Raw genomic sequence first — 18459 nt, 5'->3', positions numbered from 1 at the left:
TTAAAATCTTTAATTCTTACATGTGTTCCCAAACATGAACCCCCCTCCCACCTCCCTCCCCATATAGAGAGAATATGTGGACAGACACCACGATAGGGGAAAATCTTCAGAATGCTATTACATTGTTTTCCAAGGACTGCTTTTTTTTAATATTTCAAAAAAAGTGATTTTTTTTTTCTTTTTCATGGATCCCAGTATTCAAATATTAATATTAAAATGCAAATGGAAATTCATAAGAACTCAGTATAAAAATGAAACTAGTTTCCTTTCATTATTTTAGAAAAACAGATTGTAAGTGCTGTAGAACCACATTCCAAAACAAATATGTATTAATTAATGCACATATGAATTTTCAAACAATACCTCTTGAGTGTACATTTTGTACCAAGCATTACTTCCTAGAAACTCTCTATGGCCTTAAATACTGCTTTGAATCTGCTTCCTTTTTGAATATAGACACTCTAAAGATGATTATTTTTCCCATTATCAACTGTAATAGTACAGACATCACCTCAAACTAAAGAAAGTATTTCTCCAACATCACTGGGAAAATGTAGTCATCAACTACACATTTTGATTTTTCTATTTATTTTGACCCCAACAAAACAAGAAGTACTACAGTCATATGCTCATATGGTTACTTAGATAAATGTTTTAATTTTCAATTAATAAAAATTTATTTGAAGAAGTACTAGAGCTATGAAAATGGTTACCATGAGTTAAAACAAAAGTTCTCAGCACAAATCACTCTAAAGAACCATAAAATCAATTTTTTTCATCAGAAAAAAAGAAAAAAAAAAACTAATTTTCTCTTGAATTCCCTGAAGATTCACTGAACATGAAAAGAAGGCCACAAAGCCATTGTTAGACACAGAGATCCCTTTCAATGTACCTTACCAAACTTTTGGGTTTGTAATTTTATATTCTTTCTTCAAAAACTCCCCCAAATTGTATACCTTTAAAACTGAAGATGCTGGATTGGTCATGCCTATTAGATAAGCAATGAAATAATTATTATTTTCAGTTTTCCTAATCATGCTCTAAAAGCCATACATGAGATGTTTCTCTTAAAATATTATTACAGCTAGTTTAACAATAATTATTCTAGCTAACTATTTAGCAACTAGTTATTCTATATCTCTATGAAAGTTTTGTTAATAATTTTTTTTAATCTCCATTCTTATGGGAAGAAAAGTATTACCTGATAATCCTTAGACGATTCCTTAAATCTGAGGCCTCAACAAAGTAAAGTAGAAAGAGATTTGCAAGCTGACAATCTACTCAAGACAAATATTACACTCTGATATACAAAATATAAGGACATATATTTTGCTAATGCAGTTCTAGCAGTCCATTATTTGCCAATGTATGAAGTGCTGGGAATGCATTACTTCACTTACTCTTCACAGTAGGCTTTATGATATCAACATCAGCCCCATTTACACGTGAAGAAATTGATACTACTATGCTAAAAAAAAAAAACAAAACTCAACTTTAATGTATATTGCAACATTCACCAAATAGGAGAGGTACTTGGTTATCTTGGAATTCACAAGTCGAAATTTCAAATGATTAGGAGAGCATAAGTTACTTATCTTATATCAGACTCTAAAAATCACAGTAAGAAATAGCAGAAAGAAAATGCAAATAAAATATATCATATATTCCATATATTCCAAGGAGACTTTTTCAAATCCACAACAAAACATTTTACAGAAAAATTTTGAGATGACTGTGACATGCATTCCCAGGCACTCCTTCCAAAAGGTATCTTTTTTATTAAAAGTAAAAAAACTGAATTTGACTTTATTCATTTTGTAATTATGTCTTTCTTGCAAATAAATAGTAATCAGAAAGCTATCAACTCATTATAATTGCACTGTCCCATGAACTACACTCTGCACCTTACTATACCTAAACAGTATGTCAAATTCCTGTAGAGTAATTTGATACATAAATGAGAACATTATTAAATAGAATGAGGTGTGTATGAAGTTCCAGAATAAAGTAATTGTGCAATCCAGATTTAATTTACAGAAGAAATGAATAGTAAATATGAATCACTAAACTATAATTAGAAAGTAAAATGAAATCTTGGAGAAATGACAAAATGTCACTCTGAACCAAACCAAGCCCAAATGCAATGCAGAAAGAAACAAAGACAAATCCTCCCTTGGGCTTTAGGTGAATGGCATGATCCCTCATAAAAGAGGACAACCTTTTTAGGGATGCTTCTCTGAGGCAGTGATAACTGGCTACAATAGAAAACAGGCAAATCAAAATTAATTCTTACATACATTCAGTCATGTTAGGAAACATCTTAAGGGATTCCCTGGTAGCTTAGCAGTAAGGAATCTGTCTGCAATGCAGTAACTGTGGAGAGGAAGTTTCAGTTCCTGGGTAGGGAAGATCCCCTGTAGCAGGAAAGGGCAACCCACTCCCTTGCCTAGAAAATCCCATGCACAGAGGAGCTTGGCAGGCTAGAGTTCACAGGGTCACAAAAGAGTCGAACATGATGGACCGACTAAACAACTACAACAACATTCAATCATGTTTGCAAACATTTCAGGAAAAAGCAATTTGAGGAAATTTGAGGCATTTGAGGAATCAGCTAATACTTCCAACAGCGTAAGAAAAGAAATAATTCTTCAAAAATCCATCAGTCTAGGGGTAGAGGGGCAGCATGCCTGAATATAGTAAACATTTGATAAACATTTGTTGAAAGAAATTTTCTAAAAAGGAGGCAGAATTGTTTTTGAGTCTAGGCACAGTGACTGGTTATGTCCCATCACCCAAAGAGGGGTGTTGGTGTCTCTCTTACCTATTCCTACCCCAGAGCTTAGTGGTTTAAAGTAACAACCATTTTATTTGTGCATGATATGTGGGTCATCAATTAGAGCTAGCTGGCCTGCTGGTCTCACCTGTGATCACTCATGCTACTACCTACAATTATCTGGAAGCTTAACTGGGCTTCCCATGTACCTCAGTCGGTAAAGAATCTGCCTGCAATGCAGGATACCTGGGTTCAATTCCTAGGTTGGGAAGATCCTAAGAGACTAACACTTGCTTACTTAACTGTTTCTAGATGGTGTAAGGTGGCCTGATTTGCATGACTTAACATTGGTGCTAGAGATCACTCCGGCCACTTGTCTACAGCAGAGGTTCCCAGACTTCTTAGCATCATATTAATATTTTTCTAGGAAAGTAAGAGTGAAGGATACAGGGTCTCTGGAAGACTCCGTCCGAAATTACACCACGTTACTTCTGCCACGACTATTGTTCAAAGCAAGTCAAGGCCAATCTAGATCCAAAGGGAAGGCAAACAGACATTTTCCTTGATGGGAAGACTTGCAGTGAACTTGTGGCTGCTTTGAATTCACCAGGGGAGGTAAGAAAGTAAATCACCAATGGGAACAGACCACAGGGCCTTATCTAGAAACAGTCTGTTCTGTCAACAGATATACCAAGAATTAAGCATCAGATTTTCGCTAATGCCAGGCCCCTTTGTCACTGAAATTTAACAGCACAGAAAACTGGATACAGGGTGAGGAAATGAGCTTGTTATTTGACTTTTTTCTGGCCCTACCCCAAAGGGAGGAGTTAACTCCGGATAAAGCCTGAAGCACTCATTAAGGGCTGTGACAGGAGCCCGCAGACAGAGACAAGCAGAATGAATGAAAAGCACAGTTAGACAGAGCATAAGTTTTCATGAGAAACAGAGTAATTTCCAAATTCCACTAAGTTCTAATGTTCTAAAATTTCACAGAACTTTTCTGAGTCTTTTGCACTAGCAAAAGCACTAAGATAGCAATTATTTAATAATTACTTAGATATACCAGCCAGTTTATAAAGACATGCAGATCCCTTCTACAGATGGGAATTGGGAATCAAATTAAATCACCCAAAATCACACAGTCTCCTTTAGCAAAGAAAAAAAATTAGCATATACTTAAATTTCAGACTTAAGTGTAATTGTTAGTCGCCCAGTTGTGCCCAACTCTTTGCAACCCCGTGGACTGCACCCCACCAGGCTCTTCTGTCCATGAGATTTTCCAGGCAAGGATACTGGAGTGGGTTGCCATTTCCTTCTCCAGACTTAGGACCAAATATTTCCTTCTCACTGCAAACAGCTACAGAATCCCCTAATGGATAACCATGCATGCTAATATGCATGCTAAGTCACTTCAGTCATGTCTGACTCCATGCCATCCTTTGGACTGCAGCCCACCAGGCTCCTCTGTCCATGGGATTCTCCAGCCAAGAATACTGAAGTGGGTTGCCATTTCCTTCTCCAGAGGATCTTCCCAATCCAGGATGGAACTCTTATCTCTCATATCTACCTACCCTGGCAAGCAGGTTCTTTACCACTAGCGACACCTAGGAAGCCCAATGGATAACCATTAAGTCTTTTTTAAATTTCCAGATGTGACACAAGGCAATTCATAGAGTACCATAAAGGGAAAAGAAGTTGAGGATAAGAGGCATATTCAGAAGATAGTCATTATCCTTGAAGGAGGATGAAAACAAATTTATATAATAAAAAGAAAAACAGCTTTAAGAGGTAGAAGAAAAGGGACATGTCTTAGTTGCAGCAAATATAGCATCTTCTTTAGAATTAGAAATATTTATATTTGAATTCCAGCCCTGTCATCTCTTAGTCATATAATCATGAACAAGTAAATTAACTGCCCTCAGTCTCAATCTGCTCCTCTAAAAATGTATAGAATCATGCCTAAAATAAAGGTTACTTCATGGATTAGAAGAAAGTAAAAACGTCTGTACAGAGAGGACATTCGCAGAAAATGATTATGATCCTGATCACCAGTATCATCATCTAATTATACATCATGCAAGGGCTTCCCAGGTGGCTCAGTGGCAAAGAATCCACCTGTCCATGCAGGAGATGTGGGTTCGATCCCTGGGTTGGTAAGATCCCCTGAAGAAGGAAATGGCAACCTAACTCTAGTATTCTTGCCTGGGAAATCCCATAGACAGAGAAGCCTGACGGGCTCCAGTCCATGAAGTCACAAAAGAGTCAGACACAACTCAGCAACTAAACAACAACAAAGATATATTAACATCTTTCAGTGCTTTCCATACACAATACATGGAGAAAAACTCATATGCTTTCCTCAGTAGAGAAGATCTTAGAATTTTAGTCATCCTCAGGCTCTGTTTTACCAAAACACCTAAAAATCTTGATACTCTGTCAATAAATTTCCATCAGTCAATTCAAAAGGAAAACAGGCCCACTGAAAAAAATACTAGCTATATGAGAACAATGAGAAGATGTTTTTAATCATACACAGAAGGGAAGAAAATACGTTTGCAGAAAATTTAATATCAGTATAAACATGACAGCCTTAAATATGTCATGGGTTGGGCCCCAAGGGCTTTCTGCAATCACTAACATACACAGTGAAGACCTGAATTCATAAAGAAAAAGCTAACTATATTTACGAGTGTTATATCTATTTTAATAACTACCAGCAGTTCCATTAAAAGTAAAACATCTAAAAAAAAATTCTAAACATGATGCCTCGAAAGAATAACATTCAAGAGTATGGAGAATGTCAAGAACCAGAAGACTCATTTTGCAAGGATACTAGAAACAGGAATCTGTCCTTTCCTTTTGTATTTAAGTGCTTTTCTCCTTGTTGGAAATTATGAGGTGACCTCATTTGAAAGCTGAGGAAATTATCAGGAGCCTAAACATGGATTTTATTCAATATTGGAGGAAGTTACACAAATTAGTAATTATTTTAGAAATGAGTATCATCTAGGTTTAAGGGTAAATTAAGAGGCAAGATATAAGAATGTCATCAAGACTGACTTGAGCCTAGGGCTGCCTTGCTGAAAGAATATCTGTTCCTTGCTCCAGGTATCAGCTTCCCAGAGTGACATCTATGCCATTTGGGCTATTGGGTCTCCAAAGAGAAATGGTTTGCAGAGTATCAAAGCATGCATTAAATAATGAAGAAATATTTGTTAAAGGAACCAAAGAATGGGCCTTGAATCATTCTTGTCTAGATCAGAGAGCCCATAATGCAGCCAGCACATCAAGTTAGAGTGAGCTGAATTTCTACCATGTCTTATTCCATTCCATTGTTTCTCATATATGTTAAAAAGAACACCACTATTACAATTTATAAGTTACTTTTCTATCAATACTTAATGGAGAAGATCTTATTAATTTCAGCATCATGAGCAAGTCCTGTGATATGAATGTTGAAAAAGTGGTCTCAGGTATTTTTAATAGTTTTAGACCCTGACTGGGAAGTACTTTAAATCTTGTGACCAAATTTGAGTTGATGAGTTGCAGCATCTTAGAAATACATGTTTAAGACTTGTCCAAACTCAAGAGGGAAGAGTCCATTGATCAAAGGGTAATACCTTACATGAGTGCTAGATAGAGGATTACTGCAGGTACCTGTTTTGTTCAGTGTCAAAAACAGGGAAACAATGGCCCTGTTAGACTCTACGCTAGTTGATCGATGGGACTTGTTGGTCCTGGTAACATACTTCAATGAGAAGCAACACAAACAAATCGAAACCTACGTTAAAGAGGATGATGATGAAGATTTATGACAACATTTATCGAGTGTAAAAGGCTTGAAATCATGATACATCAAAAACTATCCAGAATCTGTTTAGATCAAGTTATGTTTAATCACAAGCAAAGCAGTCATGGGTTGGGAACCCAAGTAACTGAATTTAAATATTTGAGGTACTGTTAATGGGAATTAGAATTATTGTGTGTCCCTCCTCCCATATTAAAATTAATTAGGGGCCACAGGATGCCGACAAAGGTCTATATAGTCAAAACTATGGTTTTTCCAGTGGTCATGTACGCACATGAGAGTTGGACTATAAAGAAAGCTGAACACCGAAGAATTGATGCTTTAGAACTGTGATGACAGAGAAGACTCTTGAGTCTTCTCTTGGACTTGACTCTTGATTCTTGTATTGCAAGGAGATAAAACCAGTCAATCCTAAAGGAAATCAGTCCTGAATATTCATTGGAAGGACTGACACTGAAGCTGAAACTCCAATACTTTGGCCACCTGATGCAAAGAGCCAACGCATTAGAAAAGACCCTGTTTCTGGGAAAGATTGAAGGCAGGAGACGGGGACAACAGAGGATGAGGTGGTTGGATGGCATCACTGACTCAGTGGATATGAGTTTGAGCAAGGTCCACGAGCTGGATATAGACAGGGAAGCCTAGCATGCTGTGGTTCATGGTCTCACAAAAGACATGACTGAGCGATTGAACTGTCTAACTGAGAGGATGCCAGATTTTGGGCTCAATGCCCCAAAGGAATGATATGACTATACAAAAATGAAATAATCCTACTTTACGTGGAGTAATTTTTGGAATCACTACAGGTCCCTAAAGTGAGTAAAGATGACTACATGGCAGGAATGCTTTCTGAGAAAATTTAAGGCTGAATGAATCTCAGAAGAACTCAAAAGTTTCATAATGCCAGACCCATCATGGGTTAAACTGAATTTAAATTTGAACGTGTTGGACAAGTTGGGTACTCTCCAGCGTAACAGATATGTTACAGCCTACCGTTTCTTACACCCAGCCAGGTTCCCTGCTTTTTATCTTCTCCTTGATCTCTGAGGACACTGAACTGCACATCCCCTGGTGTAGATGAACTTCAGCATTCCCTGGAATCCTGAGGGTCTATAATCCCAAGGACAGACTTTGAAGTCATTCAGTTACCACTTCCTTTAGTTTCCTCCTTTACCCTCGTGATAGCTAATGATGAGATGATAATGATGATGGTAATGATGATGGTGATGACAACAGTTACATGTCTTTCATTGTTGGCTCTTTTTTTTTTTTTTTTTTGCTTCATTCTATAAGTGAGGACACTAAGTGTCAGGTAGATTTTGGTAGATTTTAAGAGTCACTCAAAATTGCACAGGCCTGAGACACAGGTATGTGAAATCCCCAAATTCATATATCTAACCACTCTGCAATACTGTTGTCCATAAAACACAGCTATAATTTCCTGATTTTCTCTTGTTTTCCCTACTATAAAGCATAAAATATCAAAACAGAATTTTAAAATGTCAGTTACTTTCAAGCTTACGCATTTGTTTACATCTTCCATGTTACTAAGAAAATAAATTTTTGAGGTCAACATTCAATATCTAGTTATATATTGCTAAAGTGCCTGATATTTGAACAATCAATATAAGGCAGATATCCTACATAATTCCTATAAATAATCTTAAAATTTCTATTTAAAGTTAGGCATATTTCTATTAGTGAGGCATTTCATATTAAAATATATGTGAATATTAGTGATATATTAGTGAATATTAATATATAATGATATTGCTATCCATGTATTAATAAAATAAAGCATATGTCCTAAGTGCTCAGTGCAGTGTTCAATGCTGCCCTATAAAGTATATGCACTTTAATGCTCCTATACAAATGCCTAAAGAAGAACTAAAAAGCCTCTTGATGAAAGTGAAAGAGGAGAGTGAAAATGCTGGCTTAAAACTCAACATTAGAAGCTAAGATCATGGCATCCGGTCCTATCACTTCATGGCAAATAGATGGGGAAACAATTGAAACAGTGAGGAACTTTATATCTTTGGGCTCCAAAATCGCTGCAGATGGTGACTGCAGCCATGAAATTAAAAGACACTTGCTCCTTGGAAGAGAAGCTTTGACCAACCTAGACAGCAAATTAAAAAGCAGAGACATTACTTTGCCAACAAAGGTCCATCTAGTCAAAGCTATGGTTTTTCCAGTAGTCGTGTATGGACATGAGAGATGAACTATAAAGAAAGCTGAGCACTGACGAATCAATGCTTTTGAACTGTGGGGTTGGAAAAGACTCTTGAGAGTCCCCAAGCTGCAAGGAGATCCAACCAGGCAATCCTAAAGGAAATTAGTCCTGAATATTCATTGAAAGGACTGATGCTGAAACTGAAACTCCAATACTTTGGCCACCTGATGTGAAGAACTAATTCATTGGAAAAAACCCGGATGCTGGGAAAGATTGAAGGCAGAAGGAGAAGGGGATGACAGAGGAGGATGAGATGGTTGGATGGCATCAGTGACTCGATGGGTATAAGTTTGAGTTAGCTCCAAGAGTTGGTGATGGACAGGGAAGCCGGGCGTGCTACAGTCCATGGGGTCGCAAAGAGTCAGACGGGACTGAGTGACTGAACTGAACTGATACAAATGCCTTAGCACTAATAAAACAAGTATGCATAAATCACTTGTTAACCTAACTTGGGAAATGGGGAAAAATGGAAAAAAAAAATTGTGTTTTTCCACACAATGAGGAAAAAAAAAGAGCTAATTACTAAAAAAATATCAGAGCCTTTACTTCCAAAGAAGATACAAGAAAGTTAGTTTTCATGTACAGAGTTGGTATGTTTACACTAGTAAACCACTTTAATGCAAACATAACTTTGGAAGTGATACCACCAAGATTCAGGACAACTCCAAGACAGGAAACAAGAGTCAACATGAGTAACAGAATCCAGAGAGCAACTAACACCTATTCTTTAGATCTTTTTAGCATTTCCTTAAAAGAGCTACAAAGGACAAAGTGAAAATACAATAATGTAAACAGCATTGTTTTGGCTTCTAGCTCTTAACTACTAGTTCCAGTTGAGTGTCTATTGAACTAATTGGCATTTTCTTTTATTCTTTTTCTAAGAATTCAGAAGCACTTTCAGAGTTGGGGAAAGGATCCTATAATTTTATTTCTGCATCTTATTACTTATTTTCTGGAGCTTTTTTTGTTATAAAATCTAAAATAGATGCAACATTCAGTGGCAATTCTGTAATTGTTCTTCATAAAGATTATAATAACACCAATTTCAAAATATTTCATCAGAAAGGTTTTTCAAAAAATATTACATATATGCTCCTACAAAGAAAAGAAGAAAAGCATGAGGGTTAAAATTAGATTACAAGAAATTTTCTAGGAAGGCTCAAATTAGTCAATTAACATTTTCCTCCCAATGTGACCAAGTTTGTAACTTATTATTAACATTAGGCTATCAAAGCCAATTTCTGAGAAATCTTCCTGATACAGTTTATAGTTTAAATAAGAAAGCCTTTTCATGTGGCTTATGTGGTACCAGTAAAATGATGGAGCACTTATATAACTATGTAATTCCTCTGAAATTTTCTATCACTTGTTAACCATCTTCATAATTAGTATTAAATTATGTCATAGATCAGTAAAAAGCATTCTGTCAGAACAGAATCTATCAGAACAGTAAGGTGAGAAAGCTTTTAAAAACACTATATTTGGATTAAATTCTTATTTTTCTCTCTTGTTATGCTTACATGAAACTGGAGTTTTCATAATAACGTATCATTTATGTTGATAGAGTATAATAAAAATGGTACACTTCTAACCAGAATAGCTTCAATACTTGTAAACATAATACTTCTTAATTTCACCACGCACACACCATGTAATGGACAAATTATACTGCCTTACACTTTAAATAGTCCTCAATGATTGAAAGATGCCACAGGAATAAAAATGGGAGCTGTAGAAATATAATAAGCAGTCTCACTCTCAAGGTTTACTGAACAAGGCAGAGCTATGCACATGTGTGTCAATAGAATGATGTAGCAAAATTACCTGTTAGTCATGTATCCTAGGGTGCCACAGTCACATCTATTTAAAGGCCTGAAATTCGATCTTCATTCTTTAATGAAATACAAAACTTAGAACCCTTTTATACTATACACAAACTCTGAAAGTAATGCCAATACATTTTATTTCTGAGTAAACAGAAAATAAAAATCACTGGAATGAGTGAATCGATTAGCCAGTTAAGCCATCAGAAAATTTCAAGTAGCTTTCTTCTTCCAAATTCAAAATTGGCAAAAAATACTCAGCAACCTTATTTATAGTAAATTTCCCTTAAAATAACTGAATAGTTATGATACAGAACTAGGCTGCAGAGACAGGAACACTATTAGAAATCTGCAAGCATTTCATCCCAACCACATAACAACATTGCAATGGTATTAGCAGAAAGCAAGATCCTAATTTCACCATCTAGAAAACTCAGCAAAACTATCAAGTCTAAAGTGCTTCAAGCAGAAAGAGGAAAGAGAACACTGGTTTAAATGGACAAAAGGAAACTGATGGTCACTCATGAAAATACGAAAGGCAGTTATAACATGATGGTCATTTAAACACCAGTGCCATAGCCACACACTGCTTTAACACCAGGAATACACTGTGTCAGAGGAGATAAAAATCCTGGAAGAGGGGATAAGGATGAGTCAATTTTGTCTCTAGTGACCACACCTCTTGCTATCCCCTCTTAAGGAAAAGGAAAGAAAATCACCTCTGGCTGGTATCAGTCAGAGACACATCATGATGAACCCCTCCCAAAACACACAAGCACAAGAATTTCATATTTCAAAAATGAGGGGTGTGTACATGTATGTGAATGTGTTCATATTATACATCACATTTGAGGGAGGAAACGAGGTATGTGAAGCATAGAAGACTGGAGTTGTTCAAGGTCATTCTCTGGAAAAGAGAAAGTGAAAAGATGACAAAAAGGAATGGTCTTAGGGACAAGAGTTAAATGACAATTCCTTTCCACCTGCCTAGGCTCACATCTGTTTCCAGGGGTGTCCTGGCTTCCCTATTATTCTACCCCTCTTATTAGTGACCATAAGAAGGCTGACAAGGAAGGAAGGTTTTGCCAGGAAATTTTCTGTCAACACATGACAGTCTCAACCTATTCATAAGTCAAGTCAGCTCTAAGTACAACGCTGACCAAGGGCATTGGACTCAGATCCTCAAAGTGGTTGGGACATCTCTGTCTCCAGACAAAAGGGAAGGGAGGGGAGGCAGAAAGCTCCATTTCTTAAGGAAGTTCTAAACATGAAACTCTATGCTTAAAAGGTCTATTTGGTTATGATATTTCACCTACCTCCAATCTGCACCAATGAATGGCATTTTTAAAACATGAATGACACCATAATCTATATTTAGGCATCTGAGCACTCAAGATCCAGTTAATACATTTGTTTCAAACTTCCCTAAGGATGAGGGCACAAGAACAAGACTTAACCTGCAAAGGACTGAATCCTTAATGAGAAAAGGCCAGGATGAAATGAAATGAGGAAGGAGATGAAGAAAATACCCAATTTTCCCAATACTAATATTCTCCACCAGCATCCTATCTTTCTTGGGCACCTTCTAAACAAGGATATCTTATTTGCCAGCAAATATTATGAGTATGCTATCGTTTCTGTTATAATATGGTGGAGAAATCTGGGGGACAAAAAAGTGTCCTTGTCAGACTGTTAGTATACACAAATCAATTTTCTGACTAGGATTTTCAGAGTGATAGGAGAAATAAAAAAAAAAAAAAACCCTCACTACAAGAGAAAAAGAAAAAAAAAATGAAAGGAAAGAAAAAGCTTTACCTAATTCCCCCCAAATTCGCAATTATTTTTAGTTTTTACACAGGCAGTACCCTTTTCTTTCCAAGTCTTCGGAAGGTACAGGGGGAACCTGCTTTTCTGCTAAAGTCGCGTTATCCTCTGTATCCTTTCTTGGGTCTGCCTGGAGCTCAAAGTTACAGAGCAAATCTGTCTGAAGAGTGGCCTTCAACTCCTTCCTGTTTATGGGGGATGGTAGCAGTCTTTCCACTGGTATTTCAGTTGGAGGTAAAACAGGAGTGGAAATGACCTGATTAAATCCAGGAGAACAAGACGGGAGAGGAGAGAGGAACGAATGGAAAACTAGGGAAAACACACTTAAGTTTCAGGTTTTGAATCCTGAGAAATCATGCTCTATCTGGATATCAAGGCATTTATGCTGCCAGCTTTCCTTCTATGCATTTGGATTTTCATTTACGAAGAAGGGGGAGGAGGCTGCCCGCGCAGGGTGTCTGGCAGGACCTCACTGCCCACCCCGCGCGTCTCCCCACCTTCTCCGTCTCAAATGCAAGCGGCCACCTCTGCCACGACGCGCCCGCTGCCTGCCAGGGGGCCCGCTGCGCTCTCCCGCCCCGCCCCAAGAAAGTGTCACCGCGGGCCTGGCAGCTGCAGTGGCGGAGCCCAGCCCCCAAGGCCGCTGCAAACATGGCCTTGTAGCACCACCCGCCTGCGAGGGCTGCAGCAGCAGCCGAGCCCAATCTCCAGAGGAGTCGGCGACATCAAGGCGCAGGAACAGAGAGAGCAGCTAGCTAGCGAATGGCATTTGTGGTCTGCAAATGCCATCATATGGAAATATATTTAAAAAAAAAAAAAAAAAAAAACGCAGCCAGCGGAGGAAAAGCAGGCAGCGCCCCTCCACTTTCCAAGTGGCTTGAGCAAAGAGAAACCCCCGGAGAAGCCCCAGCCACTGCCTGCCCGAGCCGGGCGCCGCGCGCTCCGCCGGGCCGAACCCTCCTCCTGGTGCAGCCAGCAGGCAGCTCCCGAGGGCGGGAGACAAACGAGCCCTCCTCAGCTGAATTATTCAGACTGCCTTCACTGTCGAATAAAACATTGATGAGACTACTTTGGAAGTGCTTTATCTTGTTAATCCTAATGCCCTCCAGAAGGGAGAGAAATTTTCCGTTGGGGACGCAGAGGTGATGGGATAAGAAAATGAGAGAAATGAGGTGCGAGGGTAAGGGGCTTTGGAAGTTCACTCAATTTGTTCTGCCTCAGCCTGCGGTGGGAATCTCCATTTTTAACACATCAGACTCAATATGTTAATTAGGCAGTCGCAAATCCACCCTACTCGTTGGAAATCAAGGCACTGGCAAGAATTTTCAAGATACACATTACCAAAAAAAATTAAAACGGGGTGGGGGGGCGCAGAACAAAATAAAAACAAACAAACCACGCGCGTGCAAGCCCCTCTCCACAACCGAGACAATACAGCTGGAGAAGGTATAGGGGTGGTGGCTGTGGTTTTAGCAGCGCTCCTCTAGATATAAAAATGACTTCTTTCATGTATCTACTTTGCTAGATAAAAGCAAACCCTAGCAGTTAAACACCATATCTCAACACATAGACTCCTGACAGTGAATTCCCTTCCATGCAAAGCAAGTTCCAAGAAAACTATTTCGAATTAAAGTCTCCAGACGCGTAATTTACAGCTAAACGATCTGGCAAGCCGGACCACAATAAGGAAAGGAAAGCAACCTGGCACCAGAGGTAGAGAAGGGTCAAAATGATCCCTGCCTGAAACGATGGGTGGAAACCAAACACCCTCTCGCACTCCACAATCTGGGGAGGGCTGGATACCAAATGGTCCGTGGCAACCATAGCCTGAAGGAAACACGGGATTTTAATCTCTGGCATCTTCAGACAGGTTCAACACGCCTAGCTTTCCAAAAGCATCACTTAGGGGGGAGTGTATCCATATTTTCGAGGCTTTCACTGCTAGATTAAGTGCTCAGGTATAGATTTATATTCTATCTTCTAGAATTTATATTACAGCATCACAGAGTGCCCTTGGATACCCGGCCCTTCTTAATGATTTTCAAAACATTAATAAGTAAAGTAGCCTGCAATGCAGATAAGACACTAGAAATAAGATCAGAAGGAAAGTGGGTGAGGCGGCTAGTCATTTTCTTGTTACCTGGTGCCTCCAGAGGAAAGACGGTCGTAGGAAGACTTTCTGCCAGCAGGTACCATCCCAGCAAGGTGGCTCCAGGTGGCTTTCACAGGCGTACGCGGGTCTCGCTCGTCACTTCGCTGCCCTTTGCCATAGCTCAGCACCCGCATCCTAGGGAGTCCGAGAGGCGGCTCCTGCCACTACCTCCGCTGCCCGCAGGTCGCGCTGGGTGGGGGATCCGCGGCGATCGCCCCATGAAACCCGCGTTTCTGCACCCGGGGAGCGGGCAGAGGCAGGGCGGCCGCGCACGCACACACAGACACACACTCAAGCACACACACTCACACACTCGCAGCCAGGCGCGCGCGCACTCGCATTCACACTTGCACACACACACTTGCACACACACACACACACACACACACACCCAGTACAGCACCGGGAAGGAAAAGCAAGGAGGGTACTGGTCCTTCTCACGATTGGCTTCGATGTCCACCGGACCAAGGACAGCAGAGAGAGTGGTCTGGCATAGCCTTTCTATCACGTTTTCTTCAAGTTCTCTTCCAACCCAAATCCACGTAATTCAAGAGCTGGTGACATTTTGGTGTGGAGGAGAGAGCCAGGAACCGGCGAGGAAGAGTCGAAGAGTCTCGGATTTTGGTAAGCAGTTTGACAGATAATTCTTGTTACCTTGATTGTGCAGAAAGCCGCTCGACAGGCTGAACTTTTAGCTTCAAATTTTGTAGACCGAAATGTAAATATCTTTCTGGCCGAGACAGGAAGGTCTGGATGCACAGACACAAGACGGTTGCAAGACCCTCTGGTGACCTTGTGATGTACCTGGAAGCAGGTTAATACTGGAGCTTTCCCAGCCTCTAAGTAAAGCGATCCACACACAGGGGTCCGCAGCTGAGCTGCTCTTCCGAATCCAGCCTGGAAAATGGGTTTGGGCGTCCTCCGCGCTCTGTGAGAAGCCGGGCATCGAGGGCACACCGCCGAGTTAACACATTTGCTTCTGGGCAGTTGGATAAAAGACAGTCAAATGCATCAGACAAGTGAGCGCACAAATACACACACATACACACACTTACGCACGCACGCTACTAGCTGAAGAGAGCTTACAAAAAAAAAAAAAAAAAGGCCAAGATGACTTCCAAAGGTACAGACGATCCAAAATCTTTCCTGAAAAACGGAAGGGCCAGCCGGAAGGTTACAGACATCTTCCCAGGTCTTTCATTCGTCCTCTCTCCTGTGAGTGCTGTGTGTGCCTGTTTGTATTTCCAGAAGGTTTCCTTGGTCTGCCCCACCCCCGTCCAGTTGCGCTTTTTCTCCTGATAGAAACCGATCATGCAAAATGGATTATATGGGTGGGTTGTGCTCACAACCCGGTGCTCCACAAAGTCTAGAATCCTAGGGGAGCAGCCAGCTGCAAAGCCATTGCCATCCTCGAGGGAAGAAGGAAAAACACGCGCAACCACACGCACACCCGCGCGCACGCACACACGGGAGTCCTCAGTTCGGGCCGCTCTGCACACGCCGCCTGCCTCCCTGCGCGCCACTGCACACAGCGCCCCGCCCGCTGCCCGCGGCTCCCAGGCGAGTCCGCGGCTCAGACGAGGGGCTGGCAGCCTGACTCCCGCGCTGCGGTGGCGGCCAAGGCGGGCCCGGCTCCCCGGCTACCCGCGCCGGACAGCGGCAGCCGCCGGGCCGGGAGGAACTGCGTCCCGCGCTGCAGCATGGAGGCGGCGGCGGCGGCGGCGGCGGCGGCGGCGGGCGCGCGGCCGTGAGCCCGGCCCTCGCCGCAGTGACGGGAGCCGCCTCGCCCCCCAGACTCCGAGTCAGGCGAGACCCCCGCCGGGGCCGCCACGCGGCCCTCCGCGCCTCGGAGCCGGGCGTATTCCGGACTGATTTACCCAGGCCTCCTAGAGCAAAGGGCCCGTCGAGCGTCGGCAAATCCCGGGGCAGGCGAGGCGCGGGGGCGTTGCAGGTAGGGGGAGGGGAGAAAGCAGAAAACCTGAAGGCTGAAGGCGAACTCCCAGGAGCATTCCTGGGCTCTTGCGAAGGGGGAAACTTGCTGACCGCCCACTGCCCCACGGTTATGGGATCAAGGGTTGTCACTGAGTCAGGCTGTGACTGCTTATGGGAGAGGGAAAAGTCACTAGCTATAACCCGCCGACAGTGTCTGTCGCGCAGAGTTGCTGACTTGGGGGTCTCGCTCACCGGCCACTGGCTTCCAGCGTTCCCTTAGTGGCAGGTAATAGTTTGCCTACTATCGATCGGATGAGCGCAAAAGCTAAAGGGAACATTATATTTGAGAGTCAACTCAGCTAAGTATCATGCATTAGGTGGGCTCAGGTGGTCACTTATTGGTGCCTGTCAAAGGCAGAAAACAAACTCAACAGTCGTCACAAGGGAGACCAGGCCACTAGAATATTGGGACAAGGAGCAGGTCTGAAGCAGGAAAAAGAAGAGGGGTGGGGAGACAGCAAAGCAGGGGACCCCTGGCAGGGGTCGGCTGTCCATAAATCCAAGTTTCTCTCCTCGAACCCCACCCCTCTTCCTCCAGTCCGGAAAAGGCTTCCTCCTGGGAGACCCCCAGTGAAATGAGCTGTTCTTATCTCCTGAGCCTGGAAATCCTTTTACTTCTCTTTAACCGGTTCACCAGCACGTGGTCTTCGATCCCAGCCAGCAACTCCCTCTCAACTTGGGACCCGAACCCAGAGACTGGAAGAGCTGGGAGTTCCACAAGGATCTGACTAGTAAGGGCTTCTTCCCGGCCTACTTGGTAAAGCCACGTGCTCGCGGCCTCCTAGGGTAGGGGCGTTCTGGAATGTTGCTGCCCACAGAGCTTTCCCAGGCTTCAGCGCTGCCCTGCGGGCGCACAGACGCGCTCCCGCGGCAGCACACCCACGGGCTCTCCCGAGCGCGTACACGTGCACCCACGCGGAGGCAAGATCCACACAGCTGCCTCTGTCAGGCAGGCACGCAAGGGGTGTTGTGTTTGAGGTGTAAACGGCTCTCGCTTGTCCTCCGTCTCCTCCTTCCTCTTCTTCCAACCTGTTTCCTCAGGGCTCCGGGTCCAGTCCCGGGTTTAGGAATCAGCGCCAAACTCCCGGAGGCTTTGTTCAGAAGACGCCTCCTCCCTCCAGGTCCGCGGGCGCCGCGGGTCCCGGGCTCCAGGGCGAGCTCCGCGGAGCCGGGGCGGCGCGGAAGGATCCGAGTTCCAGAGCTGCAGGCAAACTCGTTCGGGCAGAGGGACTGCGCGGCGACACCTCCGACACCTCCGAAAAATAGACCAAAGGGACCCCGCGGAGCAGGACATCGGCGGACACCACCGCGGTCCGGAGGAGTCTGCTTAAAGCCATCAGCGCCTCCCCAGTGGCTTTCTCTCCAGTGAAAGAAGCCGGTTTCTGACAAGTCCAGGGCAAAGAAAAACCTGCGGCGAACTAAGTCCGGGGACTCTCCGAGAAACAGAGTGCTTCCATCTTCTCCTCACTTAAAACTTGGCCGCTTCTGGGACTTCACTGAGGGACGGCGGAGTCGCACCAGCGTGGACCACAAGCAGAGGCGAGCGAGCACTGCCAAATACTTTTGGACGCGGGGGTGGCCCCTTTTTGCTTCAGGATTGCCCCCTGGCCACCCTTCCCTGCTGAGCTGATAGGGACGGCTAAAGACCTGGAGATAAAGGTTTGCAGTTCCCCTTGGGGCTCAAAGTATAGAGAGCCGCCGAATGAGTAACCCAAAGAGCTTACATTGCTGGACTAAATAACTTCTTTTTCGTTTTCTATTTTATATTTTTTTCCCAGTGCCCGGACTGAGATGAGGAGAGGGAACACTTAAGCCACTGTAAGAAAAGAACTGGGAACAGGGCAAAGTTCAAAT

General features: G+C 42.5%; 1 protein-coding gene across 5 annotated transcripts in view; it reads right to left on the bottom strand.

Annotated features, from left to right (window-relative positions):
* Positions 1-16106, bottom strand: part of LRFN5 (leucine rich repeat and fibronectin type III domain containing 5) — a 313214-nt gene extending 297108 nt beyond the window's left edge. For all 5 annotated transcript variants that reach the window (XM_027957296.3, XM_027957297.3, XM_060401453.1 and 2 more), the window contains exon 1: positions 14602-16106. The gene's annotated coding sequence lies outside the window, so the exon portion shown is untranslated. The remainder of the gene's footprint in view (positions 1-14601) is intronic.
* Between the last annotated feature and the right edge of the window lie 2353 nt (positions 16107-18459).

The sequence above is a fragment of the Ovis aries genome, chromosome 18 (assembly GCF_016772045.2).
Source record: "Ovis aries strain OAR_USU_Benz2616 breed Rambouillet chromosome 18, ARS-UI_Ramb_v3.0, whole genome shotgun sequence".
Taxonomy (NCBI): domain Eukaryota; kingdom Metazoa; phylum Chordata; class Mammalia; order Artiodactyla; family Bovidae; genus Ovis; species Ovis aries.
This window is presented reverse-complemented; position numbering and strand designations above follow the sequence as displayed.